Source organism: Sus scrofa, chromosome 4, assembly GCF_000003025.6.
Source record: "Sus scrofa isolate TJ Tabasco breed Duroc chromosome 4, Sscrofa11.1, whole genome shotgun sequence".
Taxonomy (NCBI): Eukaryota; Metazoa; Chordata; class Mammalia; order Artiodactyla; family Suidae; genus Sus; species Sus scrofa.
In genome coordinates this window covers 12,193,603-12,210,997 of record NC_010446.5, presented here as the reverse complement: position 1 = coordinate 12,210,997, position 17,395 = coordinate 12,193,603, and the positions used below count along the sequence as shown (strand labels likewise).

Genomic DNA, 17,395 nt, shown 5'->3' with positions numbered 1-17,395 from the left:
CGCCGGGCTCTGTGTTCTGTAGCCAGCCATATGTTCGAGCTTGATAGAGATTCTTATCCGGCTGGGTAGTATTACCCTGCAAGGGATGACATTTCTTATCAGAGCCCTGTGGAATCAGAGATAGGAGCCTTTTCTTTTTACCGGCCGCCGCCAGGCCTCCTGGAGCAGGGCTGGCAGGGAGAGCGAGAGGGGCGGGCCAGGGCACTGGAGTGGGCAGCTTGGGCGCCGGTGGCATCAGCTGGCCCTCTACTCTCAGGATAGCCACTCCCAATGGCCTGCCTTGCCAGAAGTAGCCCATTTTGGGGTTTTTGCCTATGATGGAAGCTTGGCAGGGCCGGGAGTGTGAATGAGGAAGGAATGGGAGAGCGTGATGCTGCTGGACCAGCTCGGGCTGAGGCAGAGCGCTTGCATGTGTGGTGTCTTGCAGCAGGAGCAGGTGGCCTCTGGATGCAGAGCCAAGGCCTGTGGCTTTGCAGAGTGGAGGCAGTGAGGCCCAGGGACCCACCGAAGTCCCGGCCGTGGGGGTGATAGGTGTCCCCCTCCGGAGGCCGACCTGTGTGGATGCAGCAGGATGGGCTCCATACGGGGCTCCGGTGCCCTCTGGCTTCTGTTCTGGAGGCACTGGCAGGTGGGAGGGAGGAGGTGAGGTCAGGGTGTTCATCCTTCTGCTTCCTCCCCGCTGGGTCCCTGAGTAATACAGGCGATGTCTACACAACAGGTCCCGCATTAGGATCCTGATTGTGGGACGAACTCTCTGCATATCAGGCAAGTTGTTTACCTCTCTGCATCTTGGATTCTTTGCCCACTTTCTGTGCCATCTCTCCCCACCTGCCTTTGGGCTGCCTTGATCTCTGTGCCTGTCTTTGCTGCTGAGATCCCGGAGGAAGGGGTGCTCCTGGGTCCCCCAGGGCCTGAGGCTCACTGTAGACGAAGCTCCAGTGTGGACAGAGGAGGTTGGAGTGACCACAGGATTTGGGCACGGCAACCTCTGATGGGCACACGTGCCCCGGGCGCTTCCCCTCCTGGTTTTGGGGGGTCCTGCCCTGCTCTCGAGTAACCATCTTGCCGTCATCAGGAAGGGAAGGAGAAGCACGTATCTCCCTCTCCCTCGACCCCTTCCTGCCGGCGGTGCTGCCTCTGCTTCCTTCCCACTGGCCTCATTTCCCATTTCCTTCCCTCTCTCCTCCACCTCTCCCGTCCCGGGCCTCACGTGGGATGGGCTGCTTTTTTCTGTCTTCCTGGCTTTGCCTGCCCCTCCCCTGTCCTCCTCCCCATGGCCAAGTCCAGATTCTGAAAGCGTAGCTCCGACCACATCCCTCTCCACTCAAAAAGAGTCTGGGCTCTCCCCGTGGCACTTAAGACCCACCTCAGCATCATGCCACCTTGTGATTTTACCCTGCCACCTTGGTCGCTTGGTCACCTCGGCCCTGGTCAGCAGGGCTCCTCGCTGTCCTTGATTGACTTTCACGCTCTGTTCTTGACGTGTCTTCCTCTTTTGATGCCTGAGGGACACCGACAGGGCTGGGCTCGGGCCCCAGCCTTACCAGCTGCTGGCTGTGTGACGGTCAGCAAGTCCCTTCACCACTCTAAGCCTCATGTCCTCAGCTGTGACAGCTCTCTCAGTGGACGTCACCTGCGTGATAGGAGAGGAAAATCTGAGCTCAATAGTGCATGCTCAAAAACTGTCACCTGCCTTGCTGTCCTAGAGGGCTCCTTGGTTTTGGTTAGAGTATGTGACACACACCCCTCACCTTTTGGCTGGAAGGGAGTAGACCTCGGCTGGGGTGACAAGGAGTGGCTGTGACTCAGATGCTACGGGACATGGGGAGGGGCTGGACTTCAGGTGTCCTCTCCCCTTTCACTTCCCCTTTGTGTGTATTACCTTTAGTTGGAGTTTCTTCACTGATTTCAAGTTACAGGATCAAGGTTGGGGGGTGGTTGGTGGCCCTCTGCCCATTGCAGAAGACTCTAGGGCCCCCCAGAACTGCATCTTTGTTGGGAACCTCCCTCTCCCGGTTTCTTCTTCTCCCTTCTGGGGATCCCTGCAGCCTGTGGATGAAGTGCCGTCCTGCCCCAGAGCCACTGGCGTCTAAAGTCATAGAGACCTCCCTCCACCAGTCAGTAAGTGCATGTCCTCCACTAATATTCCGAAGCCGGAATGGGCTGTGATCCTGACTGCATCACTTACTAGCAATGTGGTCGTGGATGAGTGACCTTGTACCTTGGTCTCCTTGTCTGTAGATGCTGTGTCAGTAGTGGCCGTGTTTGGTAGACTGAGCCATCAGTCCCAGTTCTTCACTCCTCCTTTTAATATGTCTCCACCCCTGCCTTGGCCTCAAGGCGGGTAAATGCACTTCTTCCCCCTATGACCTTGGTCTCGGCCGTGTGACTTGCTTTGGTCCATGGGATGTTAGCAGCATCACTGGCACGGAGGGTGGAACTCTATGGATGCAGCACTTAGGCTTGCCTTCCTGGGTGCCTTTCATCACGACCACGTGCCTTTGGCAGCATCCGATCCACACAGAATAAGAGACTTGGAGCAGATTCACAGTTCACACCTGGCATGGAGTCAAGTTCACACAACCCTTCCCTGTGTTATCTAACTGCTAGCTGACGAGCAGGCGTGTGAGTGAGAACAAATGCTTATCACTGTTTGCTGCTGAGCCCAGGGTGTTTTGTTACGTGGCATACTTGTAGCCATAGTGGACAAATATGATAAAAATTATAAGTAATAGTGAGTTCCTGTTGTGGCTCAGCAATAATAAACCTGACTAGTAACCATGAGGATGTGGGTTCGATCCCTGGCCTCGCTCAGTGAGTTAAGTATCCTGTGTTGCTATGGCTGTGGTGTAGGCCAGCAGCTGCAGCTCTGATTCAACCCCTGGCCTGAGAACTTACATATGCCACACAAGCAGTCCAAAAAGGCAAAAAAAAAAAGTATTATTATTATTAATAAGGGAGTTGGTTCAAGTATTAGTTTTTTTTATTGCTGCCATAGCAATTCACAACAAATTCCGTGGTTTAAAACAAAACAAACTTACTATCTTACAGTTCTATAGGTTAGACTCCACTGTGGGTCTCACTGGGCTAAAATCAAGGAACACAGGACTGATTCCTTCTGGAGACTCCAGGGTTTCCTTGGCTCTTCCAGCTTCTGAAGGCTGCCTACACTCTTAGGCTTATGGCCCCTTCCTCCTCCTTCAAAGCCGGCCCCGTGACTTCTCTCCATGCTCTTCTTCCTTAGTCACAGCGTCCTCTGACTGATTCTTCTCCCTCCCTCTACCTCTTTTAAGGGTGCTGCTGATTGCATTGGGCTGACAGAAAATCCAGGGTAATCTCACTATATTAAAGGCAGCGCCGTAGTGATCTCTTTTCATTTGCAACCTGAATTCCCCTTTGCCATGTCACCTGGCCCAGCCACAGATTTCAGGCATCCAGGTAGCGGCATCTCCAAGGGGCCGTATTCTGCCGACCGGCGTGTCAGGCCCATAGAACAGGGCCTTGCACACCCTGTTTACTTAGAAACGCATTGGTGCTATCATCCGCCTTTGTGTTCTCATTTGTGAGATGACCGAGGGATCTTCTCATCTGATGTCCACACCGCAGCTTCAGAAAAACTTGTTTTCCTGAACCTGCTGCCCTCAGGAGCCTATCTCACCCTTTGGTCTTGGGTGCACTGAAGCCTGGGGGTTTATAGGAAGGGGCTGAGGTCAGTTTCCTAGCAGGCTTTGGACCAGACCCTTCCCTCTTTAGGTGATGACAGTGCTCCTGATTGAGTGTCACAATGATTCTCCTTTTGTCCCCACTATCAGTCCACAGAGTCCCCAGCACAGGGGACTGGCCAGGCGACCAGCAGGGCTGGGATGGGTCAGTTGAGAGTGGCCAGCCAGTATCTCCAGGTGCCCAGCTGGTTCCTTCCCTCATTTGACAGGTCTCTCTGATCCTCCTGCATACAATAGGTTGCAGGGAAAAAGAAACTTCCTGGCCTGATTGATACCAGTTTGAAGGCAGCAGCTGGCTTTGGTGGGGGCAAGGAGACACATTCCAGTGACGGGCGATAACATCCCCCCAGTCTGTGTTAATTGAGGACCTGCTGGGTGGCTGGAAGATACACGTCCAGAGGTGGTGGGAGGGTGTGAATTCCTACGAAGTGAGAATCCAGCATGGGGACAGAGTGGCATTAACCAGTCGGAGGAGAAGAGCACTGGCTGGGAGGTTCCATCCGTGACTTATTGTGTGACCACAACAACCGTGACACCCTCTGGCCCCTGGTTTCCTTCTAGTGGCAAAGCAGAGTTTGCTGGACTTTATGCCCAGTGAAAAATAAATGCTTAAGTGAAAAGTAAATGCTATGGCAACGACCAGTGCTTCAGATGAAAGCAAAGAGAATCATGAAAAGCACCTGACAGTTCTTTGGGCATCACCAAGCTTCCCGGTGGAAATGAGGCCTGAGAGGAGAGGTACGGCCTGAGATCACACCTCCAGCTGCGGGGCAGCCAGGTCTGGCACTAACCTCAGTTTCCTCCCGCCTTTAGGTAGACGTCCCTCGCTGCCGTCTTTGTGACTGTCACCTGCTGACAGAAACACTGATGGTCCATTTCAGCCATGCCTGCTGACCTTGCACTTGAGGCTTATTCCCCAGTGGCTTGGGAGTGACTGGTACCTTCTTGCCACTTGCTCAGGCACCTGACGGTTTACTTTGACAGGCTCTGACTTCGAGTGGCATTTACTCTGCTAATGGTGTTATTGATGATGGTAAATCATGACCGTGGGGCAGAAACGTCTAGTTTGTAGGGCCAACTGGAACACAGAGGGGAACACGCAGTGCGATTGTTACTTTCGTGGGTCGTCTTGGCTAGGCAATGGGTGTGTGTGTGTCTGTGTCTGTGCACGCGTGCACAAGTGCTCTCACGGGCAGGAGAGACTGACTCCAGCTCTCAGTGGGGAACCATTGCAGATAGAGAAATGGGAAGGATTCTTGGTAGGCATTGCTGGGCACAGCCCACCCCGGGGAGCAGGTTGCTTGTTTCAGTTTATGACTCTCAGTCTCTCCTCTGTTGAACCTCTTGGGTCGTCTGTTCTAATAGAGTGGGATGGACCGGACCTCTGGAGCCAGCCTGTCTTGTTTCCAGTCCTGCCTCCACCACTGACTGGCTATGTGACCTCAGGCAAGTTCACAACCTCTCCACGTATCAGATTCTTCATCAGGAAAAGGGACTGTTAGTTCCAGAGCAGAGCATGTGTGAGGATTAATTGAAATATATGTGTGTGTGTGTATAATTGTACGTGCCTGCATGTACATATGCACGTGTGTGTGTGTGTGTATACTTGCACATGTACATGAATACACGTGTCTGCATAGGTGTATGTATATGTGTGTGTCTAAACATATACACATGTGAAAGCATGCGTGTATATGTGCGTCTATACACACGTATGTGGTTTATATATATAATTTAGTGAATAGCTCATAGGGATATTTCCCTGTTTAAACAAACATTTGCAGCCTGCAGAGAAGTCCTAGCCGACTTGCCCTGGGCCCAGTCCCAGTGTTTTCAGAGAGTTTTAAAATTGGACCTGAGAGCTGGCGCCCAGCTGGGTCTTGAACCAAGGCCTTCTGAGGCCAGTGCCTGGCCCGTCTCTACCACAGGAGCCGTTCTCCAGCCTGCCCTTGGGAAAAGTGTCAGAAGTACAGTGGGTCCCAGTAAAAAACAGATTCTTCCCAGGCCCCACCCCTGGCCGGTGAAACCCCGACATAGAGCTGGATTCTGAATATCTAAACAGTTGCTTTGGGGTGATTTTGATGGAGAGCCACTGGCGGCGCTGCTTCTGCTCCTGGCTGGGCTCCCAGCTGCCCAGGGCTGCCTGCAGCAGGGCCATCCTCACTCTCCAGTTAAGACAGGTCCCCTCCCCCTCCCCCTTCCAGAAAACCCTAATGCATTCCACTCACGCACAGCCAGGATCGCAGAGGGCCGCAGAGCACACGGCTGGTCTCATACTTGGATTTGCTGTCTAATTTAGCTTTCCCACATCTCTGGGAAAGACATGCTATCCTGGTCTCACCTTTGCCAGGCGGAGCTGAGGTCAGCCTTAGCCCTGGGTGGCCGGACCACCCTGGACCTCCTTCCCTTTCACAAGGAGCCGAAGTCCCCCCCATGGCCCAGCATCTGGGTGATGAGACCCCATTGCTTTGTTAGTTCCCCAAGTCTCCCCTCTAAGGAAAACACAGCTGCCGTTTATTGAGCATCTATGCTGTGGACATACATGGTTCTCATTATTACCCTGCAGAAAAGAGAGTATTATCCTGAAGTGAGGCGATAATAAAGCAGCTACAGAAGGGCTCAGAGCCAGCATTCAAACCCTGTCTACCTAACTGGAAAGCCCTTTCTTTTCACTACACCAGGAGCGGGTTATGTCAGATTTCTTTTCAAAGGCCAGAGGTCCTAAACACTTCCCCTTAACGAATGTGAACCAAGTCTTGCAGGGATTTTTTTTTTTTTTTTTTCTAATTTAAAATGTACAGACTGTCCTTGGGATTACAGACCTGTTCCAAAAGTCAGGAGCTGCCCCGATGCTGGCCGAGTGGGAAGCGCGTTAGGCGTGAGCCTGGCTGGGGCTGCTGACTTGGAATCGCGCCGCTCCCAGCCTTGCTCTGTTCAGTCTCTCGGTGGTAAACTCGTTTTCTAACCCCCACATCGGCATCTGTCATCATTTCAATTCCAGGTTGTCAACCCTTGTAGAAAGGGGTTTGGATCTTGGCGTTTTAACACCCCTGTCGCGTGTGCAGGGCTATGCTGTTGTGAAATGCTTTCAGAACCTTGGCTGAGCCTTGCGGCTCCCTGGAGAGGTCACCCACTTTGCAGACACGGAGAACAAAGGCTCATGTGGTAGAGTCATCATCCTGCTTGAAGTCCAAACGGTGGTCTCATCCCGGCTCCCGGAACTCCTGTTGATTTGACCGTTATCAGTGACTGTCTGAAGTATCATCAGGGCGTCATTCAAATTATGGGAAAGATCGCCCCCTTCTCTGTGGGCTGGCGGCCCCTCTGCAAATACCGTAGAACTTGTGACCACTGAGTGCATGGATGTGCTTACCTGACCAGCTGCCCCAGGAAACGGGATCTCCCTGCCCCATCTCCCTCCATCCTCCAATGCGCGACCCAGGCGGGTGAAGGACCCCTCCTAAGGATGCATCAGATAAATGAATGCAGAGTGAGTCTCACCACTCAAACCACTTTGGGAGACTTGAACTCCTGCCTGGGCACCAGCCGTCCTTCATTTCTTATTACAAACTAAGGGAGTTCCCTGGTGGTGCATTGGGTTAAGGATCCAGTGTTGTCACTGCTGTGGCACAGGTTCAATCCCTGGCCTGGGAATTTCTGCATGCCGCAGGTGCAGGCCAAAAAAAGAAGCACCGGTTATCTCCTCCAGAAAAATCCACAGACCCAGACGCACAAAAGGCAAAAGCTAAAAACACTTTCTGTTTGGAGTTCCCTGGTGGCCTAGCATTAGGGATTCATCATTGTCACTGCTGTGGCTCAGGTTCTGTCCCTGGCCTGGGAACTTCTGACTGCTGCAGGCACAGCCAAAAAAAAAGGAAAAACAAAAACAAAAAAACACTTTTGTTATCACTCAGAGGTGACTAATTAAATGAACTAACGCATATGTGTCTACATACACTGTCTACACGTGCCATAGGAGGATCATATACATGTTAGTTTGTAAATTGCTGTTTTACTAAACACATGCTTTTCCCACATCAGCACATGCCTTCTGCTGCGTCAGTGTTTGACTGTGGGGCCCCCCAGCTTCACTGTTGTTCAGACCAAAGTGGCAGAGCCCCTCGCGTGTATTTTTAGCATCCGAGGCAGACCCTTGTGAATTCAGCGTTTGCACTATTATAAGCCATGCTTCAGTGATAGTCTCATAGTTAAATCTTTGCAACGATAGTTTCTTTTCTTTTTGACCACACCCACAGCACGCGGACGTTCTGGGGCCAGGAATCAAACCCATGCCACAGCAGTGACAGGGCTGCCTCCCTAACCCTGATGCACCTCCAGGGAACTCTAGATATTTTCTCGTTTTATTAGGATATGTTCCCATAAAATAGAACAGCTGAAACAAGGGCTGTGCAGGTTATTTCGCTGGCCACGCCCGCCTTCAGGAAGTTTGGGCAGTGTCTCCTTCTGCTACGCCTGTGAAGCCACCACGTCCCAAGCTGTCCTCGGCAGGACCCTCCTCTCGGGGCACTTGGCACAGCGCCAGATACAGGGCTCTTCTCAGCCCACATGCCTCTCCTTCAGGGGACCACTGTCACTGTACACTGCGCCATGCCTCTGCTGTCCCTCCGTCCAGGCCGTGGTTTCTGTAACACACGTCTCCAATCGCTTAAATCATGATTTGTGGTCTTTGGAGCTGAGCCGGAGGGGATCTGGTTCCCTGTGGTGTCCCTGGCCGCCAGCACGGCGTTTTATAATGGTCAGAAGCAAGAACTCACGTCACTTCCTGTGGATTTACTGTGACTCTGCCACCTGCCACCCAACTCTTCACTTCCTTCTCTGAGTTATCACGTCACCCATCACACACAGGGACAGTGGGGTTTCAATGAGATACGGCACATAGCCTAACCCTGCCAAGGCTCAGCTTCGCCGATGGGGAGTGCCTGTTCTGTGCCAGTACCATTGTAAGTGCTTTCCATCGGGGTGGGCAAACTGTGGTCCACAGGCCCAAGCCACCCTGCCACCTGTTTTTGCACAGCCCACAAGAGCTAAGAGTGGCTTTTACATTTCTAAAGGGTTGGGGAAAAAAAGAAAAAAAAAAGAGCCATATTTTGTGATACATGAAAAACTGCATGAAAGGGAATTTCATTGTCGATAGATAAAGTTTTATTGGAAGGTAGCATGTCCTTTCTTTTTACACACGGTCGACGGTGGCTTTTAGGAACAGCAGCTGGAACAGAGGTGGTATGGCCCACAGCAGCCCAAATATTTTCTGCCTGGCCCTTTGCAGAAAGAGTTTGCTGACCTTGGATTTGCTGACCTTGGACTACATGGATGAGCTCATCTAATCAATCCTGCACAGTGCAGGCTGTTTTTCTCCACCCACACTGTCCACATGGGGAAGCGAGGTACGGACAGGTTAAGAAATGGCTTGAAGTCACACACAGAGTATAAATGGTAGAGCTGGGGTTTGGTTTCCAGCGCTGGGGCTCTTCATGGTTCCACCATGGGGCAGGTTATTGGTCTTTGCAGTGAGCAGCATGAGGCAGAACGAGCTGAAGCCAGTGATGCGAGGGGTAGAGTCAGCATTTAGAACCTGGGCGGTCAGACCTCAGAGTTCTTGGTCTTTCTCTCATATGGGTTCTTTCCTCTTCTTCCATCTTCTAGCAGCATCACCCGCTAAACACGGAACCAGACATACAGGGGCGTTCAGTAGGTCCTTAAAAGGCCAGGTGCCAGAGAGCAGGGAGGTAGTACAGGACTAGCTAGGGTTATATGCTTTCTATTAAATACTAGCTCAGTGAATGTTTGTGGAATGAATGAATGAATCTGGTGATGGGCTCCTGGATTCTTAAGTTAAGCTCCTTAATTCTAGATACAGACGGGGACCCTTAGAAAAAGCAACAAACCCCAGGACCTTCTCATGGGAAGGTGACCTTTCTGGGCCCCAGTTATGCTCCCCAGGTATTGGGTTCTTGGGCCAAAAGACCCGTCTTCAGTTAAAATTTCACTCAAGGTGAGCTCCTGCTGTGGCACACTGGGTTGAGGATCTGGCCTTGCCACAGCTGTGGCATGGGTTGCAGCTGCAGCTCAGATTCAGTCCCTTGCCCCTGAACTTCCATATGCCATGGGTGGGGCCATTAAATAAGTATATGAATAAATTAAATAAACAAACAAATAAAATTTCACTGGAGGAAAACTGCTCCCATTTCCATGCATCACAGTGGGCTCTACTTTTATTGATCCTGACTATTTGGTTTCTTTAAACAGCTTTGGGGAGGTAGAAATTGTGTGGTAAGTTGCCACACAATTTACCAATCTTAGAACTGTTTCCCCACCTCCTAAAGAAAGTCTGTCCCCTCAGCTCTCACCTCCCAATCCCTCTTTTACCCCCAATCCTAAGCAACCCCTAATCCACTTTCTCTTCCTTTGGATTTGCCTATTCTACTTCATGTGAATGAAAGCATAGGATATGTGGTCTTTCGTGGACTTACCAAACTATTCCTTTAAGATCTGGACATTTCACTGAGGTGTTGATGGCTTCTTTCACTTGGGTTCATGGTCTCCAGGTTCGTCCGCACCGTCTTGTGTACCTGTGCTTTATTCCTCTTTATCCCGTGGACGGATATACCCCATTTTATTTGTTCATTCGTCAGTTGATGGATGTTGGGCTTTCCCACTTTTTGGTGATTATGAATAATGCTGCTCTGAAGGTACCAGGTTTTCTAACTAACTAACTAACTAACTAACGTATGTTGGTTTTCATCCTTCTTGAGTTTACATACCTAGGAGTGGAATGGCTGGGTCGTATGGTGACTCCATGTGGTAGTTACCTTTTGAGGAACTGCCAGACTGTTTTCCAAAGCACCTACGACTGTTTTCTGTCCCCACCAGAACTGCCTGTATTTGCTTATCATTCATGCTTGTCTTTAAAGATAACGTGATTCCATTTATATGAATATTTTTTAAAATTTTATTTAATTTTATTCTTTTCTTTTTTGGCCGCCCCATGGCTTGTGGAGTTCCCAGGCCAGGGATCAGACCCAAGCCACAGTTGTGACCTGTGCCACAGCTCCTGCAGTGCCCAATTCGTAACTCACTGCGCCAGGCCAGGACTGAACCTAAGTCCCAGCGCTGTTGAAATGCCACCCATCCCATTGCACCACAGCGGGAACCCCTATATGAGTTGTTAGAGCACGCAAAATTCATCAGTTGTGCTAGAAATCACCCCAGGGCTGCCTCTGGGAGGCAGGCAGAGGGTGCTTGCTGGTAGAGGGAGATGTTTTGTGTCTGGGTGATTTAGTGTGTTTGGTGTCTGCATTTGTCAGAACTCACCAAACTGTTCCTTTAAGATCTGGACATTTCACTGAGTGTTAATTATACCTAAATTAAAAAAAAAAAAACCATACAAATGAAAACAACATAGGTGGGGCGGGGAAAGAAAGAAATATATAAATAATCTCAGGACATGACTTATCTTATCCACCTTCCCCTGGGCAGAGGGCCTGAGCTGGGCAGGCGAGGCCAAGCGTAAAGGGCTCTTAATTGATGTGATTAACTGTGTCTCAATAGGGAGCCTCGTTAGCATGAGGGTCGATGGAAAGGAGGTTATTTTTCATTCTCCCAACTAGGGGATGGCTGGAAGAGGGGCCTGGGGGCCATTTGGGGCTGTTTCCTGTAGGGGGGCGGGCAGGGGGCAGTGGGAGGTCCTGTCCCTTCTGCTTAGAAGAACCACGTTTTCCTTCGGCATTAAGATACTTTTCCAAAAAAAATCATTTTCTCAGTTGCTGCAAAAACCTGTGCTCTGTTTTCCTCTGTGGAGAGGAGGAGACCTACCTGATTTTTTTTTTGGGGGGGTATGTTTTCTAAGGTTGTATCATCCAGTAGAACAAAGGATTTAGACAGAACACTTTAATTTTTCCTAAATGCATTAATGGCTGATGCACAGTCACCAGGAAACAAACTAAAAGAAGTAAAAGGTTTTATCTCTCTCTCTGAGAATCTGCAAGGAAATGTGGATTGAGCTAATTCACAGAAAATTAGGATTGGAAAGTTGTCACTAATTATCCATGTAAAAAATTATAAACATTTAAAAATTAAAAACCCATGTAAAAATGTGTTTATAAAATCACAAAAGTGTATCATTTTATTTGTATACTAGGAAAAAAATATATGTATTTGGCTAGAAAAAAAAAAAAAAAGCCTAGAAGTATAAACACCACCGGGGGGGATGTGATTACATGGTTTTTTTTTCCTTATTCCTTAATCCTTAATTTTTCCCGATGAGCATTTATTATTCGTGAATTAAATTGTTTGAGGAATTACTTTGGTTTCCTCACTGAATGGGGAAATGAGTTTCCTTAGGCTCGCTTCTTTCTAGAACAGACCCTCCCCTCCCCTCTCCTTCCCGCATTGCTTAGAGGGTATGAATTTTGAGGCAGCGCTGCATAAAGCACTGAACGTGAAGTCTGGGGTTAGCCAGATCCGGACTTCGGTCTTACAGGATGGTAGGCATGTCACAGATCTTTTTTTTTTTTTTTTTTTTCTTTTTTTTTTTTTTTTTTTTTTTTTTGTCTTTTGTTGTTGTTGCTATTCTTGGCGCTCCGCGCATATGGGTTCCAGCTAGGTCTATCGAGCTTAGCACCCTACGCCAGACACAACGCGGATCGAGCCGCTGCGACTACACCACAGCTCACCAACGCCGATCGTAACCACTGAGCAAGGCAGGACCGAACCGCAACCTCATGTTCTATCGATTCGTTAACCACTGCCCACGGAACCACAGATTTTCTGTGTCTTGGTTTCCTCATCAGAAAAATGGAACCGATAACACCCCAGGGCAACAGATGTGAAATATACCTGGGAAAACCCCAGCACCAGCGGCTTGGTATCAGTTCAGTCCTTCCTTAACCCCTTTTAGCCTGACATCTTCCTGGCACCTTGGAAACTAGCTAAGCCAGATGGCATCTGATAACGGGACTCCATCTCTGATCGTTGCAGAAACTTAAATACACCTGCAAATCCTGGGTGAGGAGGGTGTATGTTCCAGCACTTGGCGTGAGTGGCTTGACATTAAACAAAACCTCCCTCCCCATGCCTAAGTGAAGAATGCTCCCTGCTGGAGCTCACACCTCTCACCAGCCAGAGGTAGAGCCGATTGCAACAGACATCTGGCTGACAGTATTATTTATATTCCCTCCTGTAGTACCAGTCCCTGCTAGTGGTGGGTTTCGGTCTTCAAGCCTCCTGGTAGTGATACAATGAAAGCGTTCTCTTCCCGCAAATCACAATAGCGGATGTAGACCCAGGCCTCATGAGTTTTGAGTATCGGTTTTTCCAGGGCTGGGGGAGGGGTCAGCAGAGGGTGAGTCAGAGTTTTGCAGAGTCTGTTTACACTGGTGGAGCACACAGGGCACACGTGGGCAGAAGCAGGGTGCACACATGCAAAACTGAGCTGCTGCCCGGTTGTCTCTGTTTCACCTTCGCTTCTTAGGTCCCCTTTGTAACCCTCCTGCATCCTCCAGAATTGCCTCCCCTAGTCCCTTTTCTCGCCTTCTTTTTATGGCCGTGGTTTTCAAACTTCAGTTTGCAAATGATCACCTGGGAATCTTGCTAAAATGTAGGTTCCTAGGCTCCTCCGCCTGATTTTCTGATAGAGCGGCTTGGGGGACGGGGGCAGAGGAATGTCCGGAAAATGGCATTTTCACCAAACATCTCAGCTAGTCCATCGGACCAGGAAGGCACTGCCCTCTAAGCAGAGTCCCTGGGACTTAACGGTATTTCAGGGAGCCACACATAAGTTAGCAAATGAATAGACACAATTATTTGTCTCAAAATAGGAAAACGAAGCTACAAGAGTTAAATACTGATACGTATTTATATGAAATTTTAGAGCAGCTTCTCAAGTTCTAGTCAATTTTTGCAGTTGCATGGGAATTAATTTTTTTTTTCTTTTAGTGGGGGCAGGGTAGATTTAATCTAGTTGATATGCTGTATGCTGGGCTTACAAAAACCGTGAGAAAGCCTTAACCCATTGGATCCTGTTCTCAGGAGAGCCCCAGGTGATTTCTTCTTCCTAGCATTTTCAAGGTGAAACAACCGTTTGAAAATTTCTTCGAGGGTTCTTCAATGGTTTTTACCATCAGAGAGACGGAGACCTAGAGGGAGAGTGACTCACCCACAGTCACAGAGTTCCCTGAAGCATCTAGACCAGAGCCGGCCCGCATAACCCTTGTGCGCATGCGCGAGTCTGCAGGCGCTTGTGACCAACTCCCAGCGGCCTCTTCGTCTTTCTTTCGCTCTGGCTTCTTTTCCCTTTGGACTGGTCCTTAGGCCAGTCTGAGCCCCGAGGAGAGGAAGAAAGGGAGCGAGGATCCCAGAATGGAAACTGCTAACCACAGGCCTGGCGCGTGGCAAGGCCAGTCTTCAGCTTAATCCCCAGCAGAGGACCAAGGGCTGTATCACGCCCTGAACTGAGGCACGAGGAGCTGGCAGGCTTCTCAGTAGCAACTTGAGCGCCACTAGTGCTGGGGGTTGTACGTGGCGGGGGCATCGGCAGACGTAGAGCCCATACAGCCCGGCCCTGGGGAACTTACGTTTATTCATCCATTCGTTCCGCAGACACCTGCTGAGCGCCCTACTGTGTGCCCCGCCCCCTGAACGAGGCAGCCTCGGAGCTTGGATCCTAGTTGGAGAGACAGGCAATTAGCAGGATGGCAGATCCACATCCAGGTAAGGCGTTTCAGAGTGCACAAAGTCCCAGGAAGAAAGAAGCTGAGAAGGGCAGTGGGGATGCCGGCCCTGCCCAGTGGCAGCGCTGGATGGCCTCTCGCCCAGCCAGCAGCCGCACCTCACCTCGAGGTAGAGGGTCGCATTAGAAAATAGATGATGGCTGGGCTTTGAGCCCAGTGGCCGCTCTGAGCTACCGTGTCCATGTACTAGGATGATCATGTTAGTATCATCCTGGCCTCCACTGGCTACTGATTCTGTGCTGGAAATGCCTCCAGGTGCTTCCCATGCATTTTCTCCCTTCACTGTCACAGCACAGGGTTGGGTGGTGGTCCTGTATCACCCCAGTTGGCAGAGGAGGAAACTGAGGCGCAGGAAGGTAAGTAGCTTGCTCCTGAAGCTATGCTAACGAGTGGGTCCAGGATCCCCTCCCGATGTGCCTCTAGAACCCTCGGGTTCACCCCCCACCCCCACCCGGTGTCAGAAGGCTCTGGATCACTCTTCCTTTCCTGAGGACTGAAGGAACCACTGATGTTGGGAGGAGAGCCTGGGCTCTGGAACCAGGTCCATGCCTTACCATCTGGGCACCTCCACCTCTCTGAGCCCCAAATTTCTCACATATAAAGTGGGAATAAGGATGCCTGCCTCACAGGGTTGTGAAAAGAGCCCGTGGAAATGGCAGTATTTTATGGTGTTTGGCACTTAGTAAATGTCTTTAAAATAGTTTAAAATAAATTCTCACTGGCCGAATGAATGGTCACTTCCACATTCTCTGAAAAGTTGATGTACTTAGGCCATTCATTTTTCTTTTCTTTTTTCTCTTTTGTCTTTTTACGGCCACTCCTGGAGGTTCCCAGGCCAGGGGTCAAATTGGAGCTGTAGCCGATGGCCTACACCACAGCCACAGCAACACAGGATCCGAGTCAAGTCTGCGATCTACACCACAGCTCACAGCAACACCGGATCCTTAACCCACTGAGTGAGGCCAGGGATTGAACCTGTGTCCTCTGCTGAGCCATGACAGGAACTCCTCTTTTTCTTTTTCTTTTTTTTTTTTTTTTTTCTTTCTCTTTTTTAAGGCCACGCCCATGGCATATGGACGTTCCCAGGCTAGGGGTCAAATCAGGGCTGTAGCCAGTGGCCTACACCACAGCCACACCTGATCCTTAACAGACGGAGCAAGGCCAGGGATCAAACCCGCATCCTCATGGATACCAGTCGCGTTTTTAACCTGCTGAACCACAATGTGAACTCCAGGCCTTTCTTTTATTTTTTCTAACTCTCTGCCTTTTGGAGATTAAGATTCCACGGCCTTGCCTGCTGTGACCAGTTCTGGCCAATGAGTGGTATACAGAGGGATATGCCTTTTCAGGCTTTCATATGAAACGCTAGTGAGAGACCTTCCAAAGATGTATCTCTCTCTCTCCCCTGCCTTGGTGGCCAGCAGTGCCCTGTGAAGGGGCTGCCCTGTCAGTCTGTCTGGACGGTGCTGGCACTGACAGCCATCTCTGGTCAACTGTGATGGACAGGTAGCCTGAATGAGCGATGAACCTTCACCGCTTTAAGCCACTGGAATTTGAGGATGCGTGTCAGTGCCCCATAACATCGCCTGACTGATCGAACCCGCAAGGCGGGGAGATTTGACCCATCACCCTGGATGGATCGGTAGGGGCTGCCAGGAGCCCAGAGTGGCCTAAAAAACCCTCTGGAGTTGCACCTGGAGTCAGGGGCAAGTGTGCTCCAGTGAGCTGCTGATGTCAGTCGTGCTGACTGGGGTGGGGGGGGACACGACGTGAGACTCTAGTACCATGTGCCTCCTGCCCGGCTGTGATTTCGGAGGAGTTTACTAACTGGGTTCTTTGCCTCAGCCTCCCGAAGGGCCGCCCCCAGACCCATTTCCCCCTAAACACCTCTCATCAGCTGCGCGGCTTTCTGCATTTCTCACCGCCGTTTTCCCAGCACTGTCCCTCTGCCTGGCTTGCGAGGGCCTCAAAATTCTGGCCCTGATAACCCTCCCAGACTCCCTGATGTTTTCTTCTGTTCTGGCCTCCAATCCGGGGGCTCCTCGTGGACCGTTCGCATGCAGTCCCCCTTCCCCATCCAGCCTGCATCCTCCTGGACATTGGGCCGGTTCTCAGAGGACTTCCCTTTGCAGCCCCTGCAGGCACCTGCCCCCTGCACCCAGACCATTCAGTGCCCACAGGCCATCCCTTTTCTGCTGTCCTGTTCTGCTGTCTTTCACTCTATTCTGCCACTGTTATCTGACATTGCTCACGTCCAAGCCTTCCCTCCCTGCCTGGGTCCAACACTCAAAGAATGGCCGTGGCGTTGCAATCCCGCACCACGGTGTCTTGGGATCACAGGCACCTGAGAAATAAGATTTGACAGAATTGGTTGGCTTGGCAGGGCTGGGCTAGGGAATTGAAAGGGAAAGCCAAGGCAAAAATCACCCAGGGGCCTCACCCCCTTCACTGTCCAGTCCACCCCAGCTCTCCCCTCTCCCAGGCCAGACTTTCCTCCCTTGGCTGGCACGGCCCCAGTGTTTTTCTCCACTCCCTGAAAGGCTGTGCTTCTAAGAAGAGACTAGTGTGGAAGCAGCTCAGCTCGAGCCATCACTGGTTGTCTGGGAAAGATAAGAAGAGGCAGTGAATCAGCTCTGGGAGGCAGGGGGATGCCTCCTGCCGGGGGGTGAGGTGGGGGGGCAGTGTTTAAGCTGAGTTGTAACGAAGTGTGGGAATTCGCCAGACAGAGGGCAGAGAAGTGCGCAGTGGACGCCCCAGTCTGCATAGACGCCTGAGGGCTGGATCGATAGAGTCGAGGGTGGCCAGGGGCTACTAAGGAGGTTAAGAAGAATTGTGAAGAGTATTCGGAGCCCTGAGGCTGTCATCTACCGCACTGCAGCTCTCCTTCCCACGCCTGCGTGCTCCCTCTTCGTCCTTCAGGTGTGC

The 17,395-nt window shown here is 50.8% G+C and overlaps 1 long non-coding RNA gene across 13 annotated transcripts in view; it reads left to right on the top strand.

The window, feature by feature from the left end:
- The window catches only part of LOC106509952, a 220,853-nt gene that overhangs the window by 198,062 nt on the left and 5,396 nt on the right, over positions 1 to 17,395 (top strand). For all 13 annotated transcript variants that reach the window (XR_002343093.1, XR_002343095.1, XR_002343088.1 and 10 more), the window contains one exon: positions 14,340 to 14,450. This is a non-coding gene — a long non-coding RNA (uncharacterized LOC106509952). The remainder of the gene's footprint in view (positions 1 to 14,339; positions 14,451 to 17,395) is intronic.